This window comes from Penaeus vannamei, chromosome 30 (assembly GCF_042767895.1).
Source record: "Penaeus vannamei isolate JL-2024 chromosome 30, ASM4276789v1, whole genome shotgun sequence".
Lineage (NCBI taxonomy): Eukaryota > Metazoa > Arthropoda > Malacostraca > Decapoda > Penaeidae > Penaeus > Penaeus vannamei.
The window spans coordinates 29,750,866-29,765,865 of NC_091578.1; the positions used below are offsets into that span (position 1 = coordinate 29,750,866).

Below are 15,000 nucleotides of genomic sequence, written 5' to 3' on the forward strand. Positions count from 1 at the left end.
ATCTTGTGTGGCAACTGCGCATCGCGAGTAACTTCCCCGCTGCTTGACTTCCCTCGCGGTCTCAAAAATATTTCATCAACGTAAAATTATCGCCAGAAAAAGAGTTTTTTTCCTCCATCATTTCCTGCGATTACAAGGACTTTTTCCATTGCGTTTCGTGCCTCTAAAATAAATAAAATTCCTTCGTGGTCAATTGAAATGAACAACAACCGGTGCTGCATAAAGTATTTAGTGACGAAAAATGAAAAATAAATAAGTTAACTAAAAATTCGTACCTGAAGTGAAATGAAATTCGACTTGAAATGTCTCTGGCGAAGTCGGCGCCGAAGGGTCGAGATAAGGGCAGACCTCCTCCTCCTCTTCCTTCTCCTCCTCCCCCTCCCCTCCCCCTTCTCCTCCTCCTTCTTCTTCTTCTTTTTCTTCTCCTCCTCCTCCTTCTTCTTTTTTTTCTTCTCCTCCTCCTCCTTCTTTTTCTTTTATTCTTTGTTTTTGTTTGTGTGTATTTGTTTTTTCGCGTTTTTTATTTGTTTATGTGTGTGTGCATGTGTGTGTGTACGTTTGTGTATGTGTGTTTGTGTGTGTGTGTGTGTACGTTTGTGTATGTGTGTTAGCATGTGCGTGCGTACGTGCGAATATGCGGCTGTGCTCACATGTGCTCAAAAGAACACATAATCATCCGTATCTCTTAAGATGAACGCCTTGAGACACAACCCAAATATTTGTCGATCCGACGAGAGAGCGCCAGCCACTCATCAGAAGGAGTAAAGTCCCCCCTACAACTCCGTTTTCTTTGATCTTAGCAACAGCTTCGGCTCCTTTTGCGGAAGATAAACCAGGGCGAGTCTGTGTAGTTCGGCGGTTGCACAGAGCGGTCTGTTGCACTTGTTTTAGAGCCTTTCTGTCTGTCTGTCTGTCTGACTGCTTCTGTTTGTCAGTTAAGTCAGGCAGGCACTCTCTGTCTGTCTCTGTCTCTGTCTCTGTCTCTGTCTCTCTCTCTCTCTCTCTCTCTCTCTCTCTCTCTCTCTTTCTCTCTCTCTCTCTTTCTCTGTCTCCCTCTCTCTCTCTCTCTCACTCTCACTCTCACTCTTTCTTTCTCTCTCACTCTCTCTCTCTCTCTCTCTCCCTCACACACACTCTCTCTCTCTCTCTCCCCTCTCTTTCTCCCTCCCTCCTCCCCTTTCTCTTTCTATTCCTTGCCTCCTTTTTCTCTCTCTCTTTGCTCTAACACATGAATGAATTAATAGACAGGCAACGAAAAAAAAAAAAAATTGGAACCGATGTTTTTGTCGGCGACTCCAAGACCGGAGTTGTGTGCCCTTCGTGTCAGCCGAGACTCGTCCAGAGGGGTTGATAACGCTCTCGCTGTCTTGGGCCGCTGGCAAAGCGCTCTCAGACATGTGTAAAAACCACAGACGAACACACACACACACATACACATACAAACACACACATACACATAAACACACAAACACACGCACACACAGACACACACAGACACATATACATCACACACACACACATCACAGACACACACACAAACACACACAGACACAGACACATATACATCACACACACACACACAAACACACACAGACACATATACATCACACACACATACACACACAAACACAAACACATACATCACACACACACACGCAAACACACACACACACAAACACATATGCATCACACACACATGCACACACACACACACACACACACACACACACACATACATCACACACACACACATATACATCACACACACATGCACACACGCATAAACACATATACATCACTCACAGACACACACAAACACACATGCTGTGTATATATATGTGGGGTGCAGTGATGGAGTATCAGATGCCTCCATAAAAACGATGTTTATTCAGTCAATATGTTTTTTATGATTGGCTGCGATACTCGGACTACTGCATGCTAGCAGCTGTGGACAGTTGAGGCTGTGTCTGATGTTCCTTGGCCTTTCTGGGTTGTATCAGGTGTTGGCAGCCGTGGAGTTCGTTGCATGATCATGGTCCTCTGAGCTGGGTTCGAGTGTTGGCAAGCCAGGTCAATTCTGGAGGTGTAGTCAGTGTTGGTAGCCTTCCTGTATGTTGGTGTGTTTGATGTTGATGGGAATGTGAAGTGCGGAGCAGTGTGTAGTTGGCAATGTTGGAATAGTGTTGGATGTTGGCAGTTGGGTGGTTCGTGTTGACAGTATTGCCTGCTGGCTGTCAAGAGGTCTGTGCATTATGTGGGTGTTGGCAGCCGTTTGGTCTGTGTTCACAGTGCTGTATATAGACAGCAAAACTTGATGTCTGGTAACAATGCAGCCTGTAGTGGCAGTGCTGAACGTTGACAACCCTGCCTCTGTTGTAGCTGTCTCAGATGTTGGCAGTCCTGTAGTCTCTGTAGGTGCCATGGGAAGTTGGCAGCCCTGCAATGGATGGATGCAATATACGATTTTAGCAAACCCATAATGTGTAATGGGAATATTGGATACGTGGAGGTGGTAGTGTTGGCAGAAATGCATCTCTCATTGCAGTGTTTGCTGATGGTAGCCCTGTGGTATATGTAGGTTGCAAAGATGGTGGTAGCCCTGTGGTGCACAGAGGCAGGGCCATTCGTTGGCAACATATGAGAGCAATATTGGAAGTGGGCAGCCCTGCAGTTGGAAGGGGCAGTGCTGTAACATGTAGAGGTAGCAAAGAGATGTCCAGAGGCAGTGTTAGATGCTGGCATCGCTGAGAAATGCAGTGGGACCATTACATGTTGGCAACCCTGTGAGGACCCAGGACGGTACCAGAGGTTGGTAGGCTTGCAATGTGCAATGTTGGCAACCCTGTGAGGACCCAGGACGGTACCAGAGGTTGGTAGGCTTGCAATGTGCAATGTTGGCAATCCTGTGAGGACCCAGGACGGTACCAGAGGTTGGTAGGCTTGCAATGTGTAATGTTGGCAACCCTGTGAGGACCCAGGACGGTACCAGAGGTTGGTAGTCTTGCAAAGTGCAATGTTGGCAACCCTGTGAGGACCCAGGACGGCACCAGAGGTTGGTAGTCTTGCAAAGTGCAATGTTGGCAATCCTGTGAGGACCTAGGACGGCACCAGAGGTTGGTAGTCTTGCAAAGTGCAATGTTGGCAACCCTGTGAGGACCCAGGACGGTACCAGAGGTTGGTAGTCTTGCAAAGTGCAATGTTGGCAACCCTGTGAGGACCCAGGACGGTACCAGAGGTTGGTAGTCTTGCAAAGTGCAATGTTGGCAACCCTGTGAGGACCCAGGACGGTACCAGAGGTTGGTAGTCCTGCAAAGTGCAATGTTGGCAACCCTGTGAGGACCCAGGACGGCATCAGAGGTTGGTAGTCTTGCAAAGTGCAATGTTGGCAATCCTGTGAGGACCCAGGACGGCACCAGAGGTTGGTAGTCTTGCAAAGTGCAATGTTGGCAATCCTGTGAGGACCCAGGACGGCATCAGAGGTTGGTAGTCTTGCAAAGTGCAATGTTGGCAACCTCCTCGATGTGGAAGCAGTGTAGGCTGCTGGCAACCCCTTTGCCACAGGGAGCAGTGGTGGGTGTAGGCAACCCTGCGAGGTCCAGGGGCAGTATCGGCTGTTGGCAGGCCTGCGAGAGCCGCTGCTTGCTATCAGTGTCACGTCGCGTCTCCTGCCACCTCCTGCCACCTTCTGCCACCGGCGCCTTATCACCTCATCGCCTCTCCCCGGGGCCAGAGGGGGGGGGGGAGAGGGAGAGGAGGACGGAGACAAAAACGCTTTCGGGCCAAGTAGATAAAGGAGGGGGCCGCGCACACACGCACGCACGCACACGCACACACAGACACACACACACACACACATATATATGTGTATGTATATATATCTTTATATATATCTGTGTATATATATATTTATATATATATACATACATATATATATATAAATATATATATATATTTATTTATTTATTTATACATATATATATATATATATATATATATATATATATATATATATATATATATATATATATTTATATTTATATGTATGTGTATGCACACACACACACACACACACACACACACACACACACACACACACACACACACACACACACACACACACACACACACACACACACACACACATATTTATATTCACATATATGTACACAAATATATATATATATATATATATATATATATATATATATATATATATATATATATATATGTATATATATATGTATATATATTATATATATATTATATATATATTACATATATGTATATATATATATATGTATATATATATATATATATATATATATATATATATATATATATATATATATATATATATATATGAGAAAGAGAGAAACAGAAACGGAAAGGTAACAGAGAAAAAAAGAGAATTTTGAAATCAGAAACAAAAAAAAAATATTTATATAATACGAGAAAAGGCGAGAAAGAGCGAGAGCGAGAGCGGCGAAGGGCATTAGTGGCGCCGAGGGTCGGAGCGATGAAGGGGGAGGGAGGCGAGACATAAAGAATGGGAAATGGCTGTTTGGATACGATGGAAAAAGGGAATCGTTTTGATAAGCGTTCAAAATAGAGGGAAATGAATATGGAAAGCTGGAGATGGCAACCTATATATTATCATGCATATTTTCTTTCCTTGTATGACCCATTTATTCTACTGTTTTATCTCTTTAATTATGTATTTTTCCTTCATCTGTGAATGCAACTCGTTCCGTCCTTGTTTCACGGAATTTGCGCGGGAAGAGATTCGTCCTCAGGTCGACTCCTTTACTGCCCGGGGGGAAGGGAGGAGGGGAGGAGGGGAAGAAGGGAGAAGGGAGGAAGGGAGGAAGAGGGAGGGAGGAAGGGAGAAGGGAGGAGGGGAAGGGAGGGAGAGGGAGGGGGAGGGGGATGGGAGGAAGGGGAAGATGGAAAGGAGGAAGGGAGGAGGGGGAAGGGAGGGAAGGGAGGAGGGGGAAGGGAGGAAGCGAAGAGGGGGGAGGTGGAAGGGAGGAGGGGGGAGGGGGAAGGGAGGAGGGGGAGGAGAGAAGGGAGGAAGGGAGGAAGGGGGAAGGGGGGAGGAAGGAAGGGAAGAAGGGGAAGGGAGGAGGGGAGGGAGGAAGGGGGAAGGGGGGGGAGGGAGGAGGGGGAAGGGGGAAAGGGGGGGGGAGGAAGGGAAGAAGGGAGGAAGGGAAAGGGAGGAGGGAGGAAGGGAAGCATGGGGAGGGACTAGGGGGAGGGGGAAGGGAGGAAGGGGGAGGGACAAGGGAGGAAGGAAGTAGGTTTGAAGGGAGGAAGGGAGGAGGGAGAAGGTTGGAAAGGAGGAAGGGAGTAGGGAGGAGGTTGGAAGGAGGAAAGAGGAGGTTGGAAGGAAGGAGGGAGGAGAAGAAGGGGGGAAGGAGGAGGGAGGAGAGGAAGGGGGGAAGGAGGAGGGAGGAGGAGGCAGAGGGGAAGGAGGAGGGAGGAGAAGCAGAGGGGAAGGAGGAGGGAGGAGAAGCAGAGGGGAAGGAGGAGAGGAGATAGGGGGAGGGAGTGGGGAAGGAGGAGGGAGGAGAGGAAGGGGGGAAGGAGGGAGGGAGGAGAGGAAGGGGGAAGGAGGAGGGAGGAGAGGAAGGGGGGAAGGAGGAGGGAGGAGAGGAAGGGGGGAAGGAGGAGGGAGGAGAGGAAGGGGGGAAGGAGGAGGGAGGAGAGGAAGGGGGGAAGGAGGAGGGAGGAGAGGAAGAGAGGAGAGGAGGAGGGGAAAAGGAGGCGGAGGAATCTGGAACAGACTTCGGCCGCGTAAAAGGTGGCAGGAGGAAATAAGGTCATGGACTCTGTTAATTATTTTATATGGCGATTTTGCGTGTGAAGTGAGAGAGAGAGAGAGAGAGAGAGAGAGAGAGAGAGAGAGAGAGAGAGAGAGAGAGAGAGAGAGAGGGAGAGAGAGAGAGAGAGAGAGAGAAGAGAGAGAAGAGAGAGAAGAGAGAGATTTATAAATTCATTAATAAATATCTTACAAACAAATTTCAAAATAAAATTGTGGGAGATGAGCCAAAATTAATCTTTTTTTCCTGCGTTTCTCTTCTCACTGTGGCTGCTTAATCGGATCCGAGGTTTAAGGCGATAAAACCGAAATAATTTCCGCCAAAAAGGCCCTTAATGCCCCCGCGACGAGCCTCCCTGGCCGGGGCGCGCGTCCAGAGACTTCTGTTGTCTGTCCCTTTAACTTCGCCGTAAATTTCCGAGAAACGATTTATCGATCGGAAACATATAACGATTTTCGTAATCGTTTGAATATTCATTACATCGTTGTCTCCGGATATAATTCGGTGAAATGTGATCACGTAAAATGGGATATGAGCTACAGCCTCGTGGATAAAGATGAAGAAGCGCTTCGCCGCGAAACATAAATATTCATGACTGTTTATGTTAATGTGTGGCGGTGTGTGTGTGTGTGTCACGGGTGATGCACGCCAGTGTCAGCTCGAGCGCCGCTTCGCTGCTCGAGAAGCCCACTTCAGCGTCCTCTCCGTCGCCGCTTTCGCCATTTTCGACGGATGAGGCGACGTCCAGGGCCGCTCCGCCCGCTCGCCGCCCTGCCGCCCCTGCAGACGCCAAGGGAAAGCCCGAGGTCTCGAGGCAACAGCCGCTCCCTCCCGCCCTGGATCCCCCCGGAAGAGGTCTTGGTCGAGGCGCCGCCCGAAGGATACTCCTTGTGGTTCACCGGAGCAGCGCTCTGCTCCCTGCTCGCAAGTCCTGCAGGGAGAGAATCCTAACAGTGGCCCAGCTCCCACAGGACACAGAGGCCCCTGGGCGGCCACGAAGGACACCCCACAGGAGGCAGACGCCACGGAGGTCCTGCGCGGGGAAGCCTCCAGACTCCAGCTCCGAGCGGAGAAGAAGCATCTTGCGTCGCCCTTCCACCGCTCTCCGAGCCAGCAGTTGCCCGGCGCCACTCGAGGCCTTCGCCGTCGGACCGGGGTGTGTGTCGGAGGCTGTTGCTCTGGGCTGTCCACGAGGGGGACCTCCAAGGCCCTGCCGACGGGCGCCTCCAGATGCACCTCCCGTCCCCGCGTGATTCGTCCCCGGGTCGCCGTTCCCCCACGAAATAAAGTTGTGAAACAAGCGACATTGAAACTGTGCGCGGTGGATCGATGGAGAGTTAGTGTGCTGCCACCTCTTGCCCACCTCCTCCTCCTCCTCCTCTCCTCCTCTCCTCCCCGCCGCTCATCACCCTCACACGCCCGTTCTCTCACTCTGGGGAAAAACATTTCACAGTGTGTATCGACGTGTATATCTATACACATTCTTTGTATTTTTTCCCCTCTGATAATGCGCTCTCAGAAGCAGAAAGAAACGGTGCCGGCGGCGGTATGCGCTCTGCACTGCGCGGCGATACAGCTGTATTTACTTCCAGGTCGCTGGTCTAGACATTTCGCGAAATCATGTATTAATTTCCTTCAGGCAGAGCATCTGTATTTTGACAGCATGTCAGATTTCCCCAGGACAAGGCAGCGCTGGCAGGGACTGAGCTCCAGGAGGCGTAGGATGAAATAGTTCCCGAGGAGGCGGTTGCTTCCCGTGCCGGCGACCGAACGATCCCAGACGGAGCTGCCGTCGCCTGCCTCCTCGCTTCGCCTCAACTTTTCCGTAGTTTACCCTGATTCTCTCGTGCCGTTTTCTGCGATCAGATCTCCCCGAGGTGTCTGACTGAGATTAATTGTTGTTTAATTCGGGGTTGTCAGCGTCATGCCGAAGCAAATGATTTCCCGGATTTTCCTCAGTGTAAATAATTGAAAAGACGGGTCGGCGATCCCGCGCCTGCGCCGCCAACGTCCCTCGACATCAAAGCCCAAAATTCGTTGAAGGAATCGCATAGGTTTATTTTCCTCGCAACTAATTATAGATCTTCACATGAGCCGCGAGCGATGCCATGACTGGCGGCTCGGCGGACTCCGCGCAGGCAGCTCATGGCGGCGGTCCCGGCGGCGGCCATGTCGAGGCCCACGTCCCGAGGAGCCGGAGGAGAGCGGGTCGGGCCTGCGCCGAAGGGGGCGGAGGCGGGGGCGCCGCTCCGCCTCCGGGGGAAGGAGGTGTCACGCCTGTCGGGTGTAGGCACCGTGTGTGTGTGTGTGTGTGTGTGTGAGTGTGTTTGTGTGTATGTGGGCAGCAGGTATTTAGATTTAACACATATAAATATAAATATAAATGAATAAATATATATATATATCACATATATATATATATATATATATATATATATATATATATATATATATGTATATATATATAAATATATATATATTATATATATTATATAAAATATATATATATAAATATATATATATATATATATATATATATATATATATATATATATATGTGTGTGTGTGTATATATATATATTATATATATTATATATAATATATATATATATATATATATATATACATACACAGATATACAGTATGTATACAGGTATAAAGATAGGAGATATGATATATAGACCTATATTGCTTTGTTGCACATAATGCCTGAAATCCCCTAATGACCCCATGCCCCCCCCCCCTGCCCCAGGTGACTAACCCCCTGTCTCCCGCAGGCCGAGCGCGGGGCCCCTAATTGAGCCCCACATGAGGAGGAGCTTGGCAGTGCACGTCGCCGCCCGGGCCACAGCACTCGCCGCCCTCACGCCCACCGCGTCGTCCTTGGGCATGCCACGACCACAAGCCTCAGCCCAGTGCGCGTCGGAGCAGCGTGGGTCGCCGAAGTGTTCTCTGGAGTCGTGTGAATTGAAGACGAGTGGATGGCGAGGCTGTGAGCGTCTGGAATGCCGCCTCCACGGAACTCCATACGTACGTTAACTCCCACGCTTCACCCCCCTCTGTTCTGTCCCCCCCGGACCCCCCCGCGGGGACGCCACACGTAGCGCCCTCCTCTGCGCTTGACATTACGTTCCTTCTTTACGTTCCGATTCACAACCTCTCTGTTACGAGTGCCGGCCGCCGAGAGACTTTGCTTATGTAGCCTCGTTTCGCCTCCGCGGCCAAGACAGCGCAGACCTCGAGCGCACCGAGGCGGAACCGCAGGCGCTCTCCGCCGACCCCGTTCCCGCGGCGCGACAGGAGCGCCGCGTCCGTCGCAGCGAGTGCGAGTCGCAGAGCCCAGGGGCGCCGGGCTCCTCCCGAAGGCCCCGGTCAGCCTGCCAGGCCGCTCGACCGCCCGAGAGCGGATGTCGAGAGCCGACCTGCTCGACGGAGCTTCTGTTGCCGCTTCGTCTACGCCTTCTGCTCCTCCTGCTGCTGCTTCTGCTGCTGGTGCCGGCGCTCCCGATCGGCCCGCCACTTGCCCAGCAATCCTACTCAAACTTTCTGTCGGCTGAAGGTAAGTGTCCCGAGGCCTCTGTTGTTGTTGTTGTGGGCGGCTGGGGACTTGGGGACAGGGTGGCTCGGGGCCGCAAAGGCACCGCGTGTGAGCACTTGGGGCGGGATCTGTCCTCGTGAGTAGGCGCGAGGTCCTCAGAAGGAAGAGCGCAAGGGATAAATTCCGATAAGTGGTGTCCTGCATTAACTTATATCAACGTTTATTTTCCACGCAACTAATTATAGATCCTCACATGAGTCCTGTTTCGTCGCCGTCGGTGCCTCGGGAAGGGAAAGTGTCATCATATCATTTTCCCTCTTGGTTAGTTTTTCATTTCTGCTTCTGCACGCCTCCTTCTCCTCTCCCTTTCTCCCTTTCTCCGATTTTGTCGCGTCTTGACCTCTCCCTCTGAAGCGATCGGGAAAACGCTGGTTTTCTGTCTTATTCGGTTCCTCTGTTTTCTCTATTTTTTGTTCAGTTTTGTTGAATTTGCTTCTCCTATTACGATACTTTCTCTCTCTCTTATCCTCTCTTTCTCTCTCGCCCACTCTCCCTCTCTTCCTCTTCTCTTCTCTTCTATCTTCCCCCCCCTCTCTCTTTCTCTCTCTCGCTCTCTGGTTATCTGACTCTCGCTCTCTCTCTCTCTCTCTCTCTCTCTCTCTCTCTCTCTCTCTCTCTCTCTCTCTCTCTCTGTCTCTGTCTCTCTCTCTCTCTCCCTCTTCTCTCTCTCTCTCTCTACATCCATCCACACATTTATCCATTTTATCCACCTCTCACTTCTTCGTAATTGTGGTCAAACTACATCAAACCGGGAGCTTAAATCAGGGTCCGTTGACAGGTACCTAACAACCGGAAGTTAAACGACCGCCATTTTTCTTTTCTTCTTGGCGGGGAATTCAAACTGGCGGCCGGCGAGTCAGGACCGGGTTTGCTTGGCTTGCGATTGGCTTGATGTTGAAAGCTTGCTGTGGCTTGCGATGGCTCGATAGGCCTACGCGGTTTTTTTTGGGTTACCTATGAGAGAGAAATTAGGCTTTTTTGTTTGTGTTATTTATTTTCATTTGTTTTTTTCATTCTACGCACACACACACGCAAACACACACACACACAGTACTTTTGCTACTACTATTACTGATGCTACGAATGCTACTACTACTGCTACTCTCTGTCTGTCTGTCTGTCTGTCTCTCTCTCTCTCTCTCTCTCTCTCTCTCTCTTCCTCCCCCTCTCTCTTTCTCTTCCTCCCTCGCTCTCTCTCTCTCTCCTCTCTCTCTCCCTCTCTCTCTCTCATCCTCCCTCGCTCTCTCTCTTCCCTCGCTCTCTCTCTTCCTCCCTCTCTCTCTCTCCTCCTCCTTCTCTCTCTCTCTCCAATTCCTCTCACTTTCTACTGGTGTTTACCTCTTCCGTTTTCTCTTTCTATCCCTTTTTCATTTTTCTCTCTCTACAAAATTCATATAATCTTACGGCGCAACCACAGAGAAATATTCAACAAAACATAAATTTCACAAAATAAAAGAATACCAAAAAAAAAAAAAAAATAAAAAATAAAAAAAAAAAACGCGTTGCAAATCAATATCATAAAACGAAAGTGAAAATCCATTTTCTATCACGCTTTTATTTCATATTTCCCGCCAAAAATATGTATCGTAGAAACGCAATTTAAAAGCATTTATTTCGCTCCCGCAAGATGGCGCCCGATTATTTCTCTGAGGACGACGCCCGTTTCTTGGTCGAATTTTGAAAAGAACGAAGAAAAAGAGTAAAGAAAGAAAAGAGATAAAGAGAAAAGAAAAAAAGGGAAAGAATAGAAAAGAAAGGAAGAGGAAACCAAGAATGAGACAAAATATGATAAAAAATAAAATACGATCTGTGGCGTTCATGTTTGGAGAAATGAAACGACAGTGAATAAATTACAATAATAAATGGATAAATAACAACAACAATAATTGTAATAATGGCAATGAAAGTAATAAGGATAAAGATTTGTATGGTACTGGTAGTTACTTCTGAAATGGTGACGATTATGAAGATAATTATTTTATTAATGAATGCCGTCATAACAGAAATAGTGAATCCAAAAATAATGAAAATAATAAATTCTGATTTTAATAGTAATTATGATCATGATGACAGTGATTTTAAGTACTACTGATATTCATGATAATAGTGATAGTACTACTACAACTAAATGTAATAACTAGAGCATTTACTTCGAAGATAATAAGCAGAGTGATAATATATATAAAAATTAGTTATTACTGAAATTATTGTTGCTGTTATCCTTATTACTGTGAATGTTTTTACTACAACTGTTATTACTGTTGTTGTTGTTCCTGATATTGATGCCTTTTTGTTATTAATATTGTTATTTTCTTTGTTAATTGCTACAAAGTGAATAATGTGAATATAATGACGAGTGTGTTAATGATGATAACTGTTTACAAAAATAATAGTGAAATATTGTGATGATGATAATAACAAAATAAAAAGGATAATGAAACAGTAAGAATAAGGAAAGATTAATGAAAGTGATACTGCTACTACAGCTAATGAGAGAAAACACAATAATGATAATAATGATGATGTCTGTGATAAAAATGATAATGACAATTATTAGACTGATAAAGGTACAGGGAATCGTGGTAATGATTAAGATATGAACTATTATTGCCCAAGTAATGGTTCCAGTGGTAATGGTGATGATAATATGAAGGTACAGGTGATGGTGATGATGGCCATGGCAGTGATAATTGCAATATTATGGAAAATAACTGTATAAAGATAAAAGAAATATAATAACATTAATAATAATGATATTGATAGCAATAACAATAATGATAATAATAGTAAAATAGTTATAATGAATAGAATAATAATGATGATTAAATTGAGAAGAATATTCATAAAGATGATAAAACCGAGAGGTGATTAAATGAAATTAAAATAAATAAGAATAAATGAGCGAAATAAACAAATAAATACCATAAAAGGATAAGATAGAATAATTAAATTGATTGGCATGAAATAGATTAATCAATAGATGTTTTAATAAAAGATAGATAGATGATACAGATAAAAAGGAGATAATCAATGAAGATCATTATATTTGCTATTTTTTATTTCTTTTTCGCTCATGATGAGGCTTTTACTTACATGCAGAAAGGCGGTTGTGTGTGTGGATATTGTGTGTGTGTGTGGATATTGTGTGTGTGTAGATATTGTGTGTGTGTGTGGATATCGTGTGTGTGTGTGTGTGTGTGGATATTGTGTGTGTGTGTGTGTGTGGATATTGTGTGTGTGTGGATATTGCATATGTGTGTGTGGATATTGTGTGTGTGTGTGGATATTATGTGTGTGTGGATATTATGTGTGTGTGTGTGTGGATATTGTGTGTGTGTGTGGATATCGTGTGTGTGTGTGTGTGCATATCGTGTGTGTGTGTGTATGTGGATATCGTGTGTGTGTGTGTGTGTGGATATCGTGTGTGTGTGTGGATATTGTGTGTGTGTGGATGTTGTGTGTGTGTGTGGATATTGTGTGTGTGGATATTGTGTGTGTGTGGATATTGTGTGTGTGTGTGGATATTGTGTGTGTGTGGATATTGCGTGTGTGTAGATATTGTGTGTGTGTGTGGATATTGTGTGTGTGTGGATATTGTGTGTGTGTGAATATCGTGTGTGTGTGAATATCGTGTGTGTGTGGATATCATGTGTGTGTGGATATCGTGTGTGTGTATGTGTGGATATTGCGTGTGTGTGGATATTGTGTGTGTGTGTGTGTGGATATTGTGCGTGTGTGTGGATATTGTGTGTGGATACTGTGTGTGTGTGGACATTGTGTGCGTGTGGATATTATATGTGTAGATATTGTGTGTGTGGATATTGTGCGTGTCTGGATATTGCGTGTGTGTGGGTATTGTGTGTGTGTGTATTATTATTTTTATTTGTTGCAAATGTGTATACGATTATATATGCGCATATATAAGACTACTTTCACCATCATCAGCTGCGTATGGAAGCGTACGAATCCCCCTCCTCCCACCCCCTCCCCCCGTGCCCATTTCCCCTTCCCCTGACCCCCCCCATGCCCCTCCCCCCCCTGCTTTATCCCTCCCCCTCCCCGTGTCCCCCTTGGCCCCTCCCCCCTCTCTCCCGTGTCCCCTTCCCCCTCCCCCCTCCCCCCTTCCCCGTGTTCCCTGCCCCCTTCTTCACCCCACCCCTCCCCCCTGCTTACTTCCCCCCTCCCCCATGCCCCCTCCCCCCTCCCCCCTCCACTTCCCGCATCCCCTGCCCCCCCTCCCCACCGCGTGCCAAGCATGGCGGCCATTCCCCTTACGCGAATGCTCTGACCGCGTTTCTTGGCACTTCTTTTAGGGCAAACAGCGCGTGAAATGTGCCCTCAATGAATTTTGAATGGCTGTCTAGACTAAAGGTGTCTAGACGTGTCTGTAGTAGTCAAGGAGGGGGGCGGGGGGCACTTAGTTCACGAGGAATTGCTGGCGTGGTCCATCTGGCGAAGGCGGGACGCACGGTTTCGGACACGGGGCGGCGCGCAGAATCATGAGATTATTATTATTAATATTATTGATTTTGTAGTTGCTTTTCTTATCGTTTTTCGTCATTATGATTAACATTATCATTATCATCATTAGTATTGTTATTGTTTTTATCCTTATTGTAATCATTATCATTATTATTGTTATTATTATCATTATTTTTATTATAATTACTTCTACCGCTACTGCTGCTGCTACTACTACTAGTGTTACTACTACCACAATTACTACTACCACAATTACTACTACTACAATTACTACTACTACTACTAGTACTATTATCATTATCGTAACTATTGTTATCATTATCATCATTATCATTTTCATAATTATTGTTAACGTCATTATCATCACTTTTCTTATAATTGCTTTGATTGCTGTTTCAATTACCATCTGTACAATAATCATTATTTTTGTTGTTTTTCTTTTTCAATTCTGATAACAGTGCAATTGATGAGAACAGTATTAGGGGCATAATAATAATGATAATAATGATAATGATTAGAAGGGATATTAGTGATATCGATAATCTTTTTAGTAATAATGATGATAAGATGATGGTGATAATGATAATGAGTATAATTATAATAATGATCGTAATGATAATGCTATTAACAATGATAATGATGATGATAATAGTAATAATAATAACGATGATGATAATAATGATAATAATATGATAATGATAATAGTAATAATGATAATAATAACAATACTGATGATGATAATAATGATAATAATATGATAATGATAATGATGATAATAGTAATAATGATAATAACAATACTGAAAATGATAGTAATAATAATAATAATAATAATAACTATCAGTAACGATAATGATAATCAATAAGAATAAAAAAAGACGATCTTCATCATCATTGCTATTATCATCATTAAAATCATCATCATTATAACTGATATCATTATCTTCTCTTATCATTCTTATCTCCCTTAAAGACATAACCACCAAAGTATCAACAGCATTTCATAAGATGCCGAGAAACGTTGCCCAGAATCCAATTTTCTTGCCATTTATTTTATGTCGTAATTTGCATTTGTTTTCGCTCACTCTTTTTTTTTTTTTTT

At 45.5% G+C, this 15,000-nt stretch overlaps 1 protein-coding gene across 4 annotated transcripts in view; it reads left to right on the forward strand.

Moving 5' to 3' along the window:
* The window catches only part of LOC113812935 (glutamate [NMDA] receptor subunit 1-like), a 91,949-nt gene that overhangs the window by 26,778 nt on the left and 50,171 nt on the right, over window positions 1-15,000 (forward strand). For all 4 annotated transcript variants that reach the window (XM_070143455.1, XM_070143456.1, XM_070143457.1 and 1 more), the window contains exon 2: window positions 8,597-9,378. The gene's annotated coding sequence lies outside the window, so the exon portion shown is untranslated. The remainder of the gene's footprint in view (window positions 1-8,596; window positions 9,379-15,000) is intronic.